This window comes from Nicotiana tomentosiformis, chromosome 9, assembly GCF_000390325.3.
Source record: "Nicotiana tomentosiformis chromosome 9, ASM39032v3, whole genome shotgun sequence".
Lineage (NCBI taxonomy): Eukaryota > Viridiplantae > Streptophyta > Magnoliopsida > Solanales > Solanaceae > Nicotiana > Nicotiana tomentosiformis.
This window is the reverse complement of record NC_090820.1, coordinates 6,462,270-6,466,180: the sequence shown is the minus strand read 5'-3', so window position 1 is coordinate 6,466,180 and position 3,911 is coordinate 6,462,270.

The following is a 3,911-nucleotide window of genomic DNA, read 5'->3' as shown; positions in this document are numbered from 1 at the left end:
CCTTTACGCCTACTCATTCCGAAGAACACTTGCCCCCCGTCTTACCACGGATGCTGGCACGGCCTCTTAAAATAATCGTTCATCCTCTAACGATCATAGAGACATACTTGAAGTGGTGAAAAGATGAGGATAACGATTGCGCATATCCTGCTCGGTCTCCTAAGTCACCTCCTCGATCGGTTGTCCCCTCCACTGAACCTTCACAGAAACAATGTTCTTTGACCTTAGCTTTCTGACCTGCCTGTCTAAAATAGCCACTGGCTCATGCACATAAGATAGATCCTTGTCCAACTAGACTGAGCTGAAATCCAAAACATGGGACGGATCGTCGTGATACTTCCGGAGTATAGAAACATGGAATACCGTATGAACTCTTGCTAGGCTGGGAGGTAAGGCAAGCTCATAAGAAACCTCCCCAACATGTCGCAACACCTCAAATAGACCAATGAACCTTGGGCTCAACTTGCCCTTCTTTCCAAACCTCATAACGCCCTTCATAGGTGAAACCCGGAGCAAGACTCGCTCTCCAACCATGAATGCCACATCGCGAACCTTCCGATACGCATAACTCTTTTTTCTGGACTGGGCTGTGTGAAGTCTATCCTGAATCAACTTAACCTTTTCCAAGGTATCCTGATCCAAGTCTGTACCCAATAATCTGGCCTCGCCCGGTTCAAACTATCCCACTAGGGACCGACACCGCCTACCGTACAGAGCCTCATATGGTGCCATCTGAATGCTGGACTAATAACAGTTGTTGTAAGCAAATTCCACAAGTGGCAATTATTGGTCCCACGACCCTCCGAACTCCATCACACCGGCACGAAGCATATCCTCAAGAATCTGAATCATGCGCTCGGACTGCCTGTCCGTTTGAGGGTGAAATGATGTGCTTAACTCAACATGAGTACCCAACTCATGCTGTATAGCTTTCTTGAACCGTGATGTAAACTGCGTACCCCGGTCAGAGATGATAGATACCGGTACGCCATGAAGCCTTACGATCTCACGAATGTAGATTCGAGCTAGCTGCTCGGAAGAATAGATAGTCATCACAGGAATGAAATGAGCCGACATGGCCAGCCTATCCACAATCACCCAAACTGCATCAAACCTCCGCTGAGTCCGTGTGAGTCCAACAACGGAATCCATAGTGATCCGCTCCCATTTCCACTCCGGAATCTCTAACTTCTGAAGCAAATCCACCTGGTCGTTGATGCTCATCTTTTACCTGCTAGCAATTCAGACATCGAGCCACATACTCTGCTATGTCCTTCTTTATTCTCCTCCACCAGTAATGTTGTCTCAAGTCTTGATACATCTTTGCTGCACCCGAATGAATAGAGTACTGCAAACTGTGAGCCTCCTGGAGAATCAACTCACGCAACCCATCTACATTAGGCACACATAGCCTTCCATGCATCCTCAACGCACCATCATCTCCAATAGTGACCTCCTTAGCATCACCGTGCTAGACCGTGTCCTTAAGGACGAGCAGATAGGGGTCATCATATTGACGTTGCCTGATACGATCATAAAGAGAAGACCAAGAGACCACACAAGCCAATACTCGACTTGGCTCAGAAATATCTAATCTCACAAATTGGCTGGCTAAGGCCTGAACATCCAACGCCAATGACCTCTTTGCTGCTGGTAGATATGATAAACTCCCCAAACTCTCTACCTGACGACTCAAGGCATCGGCCACTACATTGGCCTTCCCCGGGGGGGTATAATATAGTGATATCATAGTCTTTAAGTAGCTCCAACCACCTCCGCTGACACAAATTAAGGTCCTTCTGCCTGAAAAAGTGCTGCAAACTCCTGTGATCAGTGTAAATCTCACAAGGAACTCAGTACAAATAATGCCTCCAAATCTTCAAGGCATGAACAATAGCTGCTAGCTCAAGGTCGTGGATAGGATAGTTATTTTCATGCACCTTCAATTGTCTGGACGTGTAGGCAATCACCCTACGGTCCTGCATCAACACCGCACCGAGGCCAACTCGCAACACATCACAATAAACTGTATAAGACCCTAAACCTGAAGGCAATACCAATACTGGGGCTGTAGTCAAAGCTGTCTTGAGCTTTTGGAAGCTCTACTTATACTCCTTTGTCCACCTGAACGGAGCACCCTTCTGGGTCAACCTGGTCATAGGTGCTGCAATGGATGAGAAACCCTCTACAAACCGGCGGTAATACCCCGCCAAACCAAGAAAGCTCCGGATCTCTGTAGTTGAGGATGGTCTGGGCCAACTCTGCATTGCTTCAATCTTTTTCGGATCTACCTTGATCTCCTCACAAGACACTATGTGGCCCAAGAATGCCACTGAATCAAGCCAGAATTCACACTTAGAAAAATTTGCATACAACCTCTTCTCCATCAAAGTCTGAAGCGCAGTCCTCAGGTGCTGCTCATGATCTTCCCGAGACCGGGAATATACTAGGATGTCATCAATAAACACAATGACGAAGGAATCAAGAAAAGGTCGGAACACACTATGCATCAAATGCATAAAGGCAGCTGGGGTATTTGTCAGCCCAAATGACATGACAAGAAAGTCATAGTGACCATATCTGGTCCTGAAAGCAGTCTTCGGGATATCCGGCTCCCGAATCTTCAACTGATGATAGCCCGAACGCAAGTCAATCTTGGAAAACACCTTGGCATCCTATAACTGATCAAATAAATCATCGATGCGAGGCAAAGGGTACATGTTCTTCACTGTGACTTTGTTCAACTAGCGGTAATCAATACACATCCGCATAGAACCATCCTTCTTCTTCACAAATAAGATAGGAGCACCCCAAGGTGACACACTGGGTCGAATGAAGCCCTTATCAAGCAACTCATGTAGCTGCTCCTTCAACTCCTTTAACTCAGGAGGAGCCATACGATATGGAGGAATAGATAAAGGCTGAGTGCCCAGCAATAGATCGATGCGAAAATCAATATCTCTGTCGGGCGGCATGCCCGGAAGATCAGCTGGGAACACATCTGGAAAGTCCCTCACTACTGGAACTGACTCAACTGTAGGGGTATCAAAACTGACATCTCTCACATAAGCTAAATACGCGTCACACCCCTTCTCAACCATTCGTTGATCTTTAAGAAAATAAATAACTTTGTTGGGAGTATACTCTAAGGTACTTCTCCACTCTAGTCATGGTAAACCTGGCATAGCCAGCGTCACGGTCTTAGCGTGACAATCAAGAATAGCATAATGGGGCGACAACCAGTCCATGACCAAAATATTATCAAAGTCCACCATGCGGAGAAATAATAAATTGACTCTGGTCTCAAAACCACTAAGAGCAATCAAACACAACTGATACACGCGGTCCACAACAAGAGAATCTCTCACAAGAGTAGACACATAAATAGGGGAACTCAAAGAATCCCAGGATACGCCCAAATACGGGGCAAAATAAGAGGAAACATAAGAAGATATAGAGCCTGGGTCAAATAATATCGACGTATCTCTATGACAGACTCGAACAATACCTGTAACGATAGAATCAGAAGCAACTTCCTCTATACGAGCAGGAAGTTCATAATATCTAGCCTGCCTCCCCCTCTAGGGTGACCTCTACCTCTCCGACCTCCACCGCGAGCTGGCTGAGCAGGTGGGCTGGCAGCTGGTGCTGTAATCATTGCCTAAGGACCTGGTGGAGCATGCTGTGGCTGAGAAGTTTGTGGAGGTGCACCCCTCCTAATCCTGGGGCAATCCCTCATCATATGGTGAGTGTCATCATACTCAAAACAAGCTCTGGGATGGCATGGTTGTTGTCACTAGCTCGGGCCAGGTCTGCTGAACTGGCCACTACGAACACCCCGTGCAGAAGGCACACTAGATACTGGCAATGCATATAAGGCTCCTGAGGCCTAGAAGGAGCTGGAACACCGC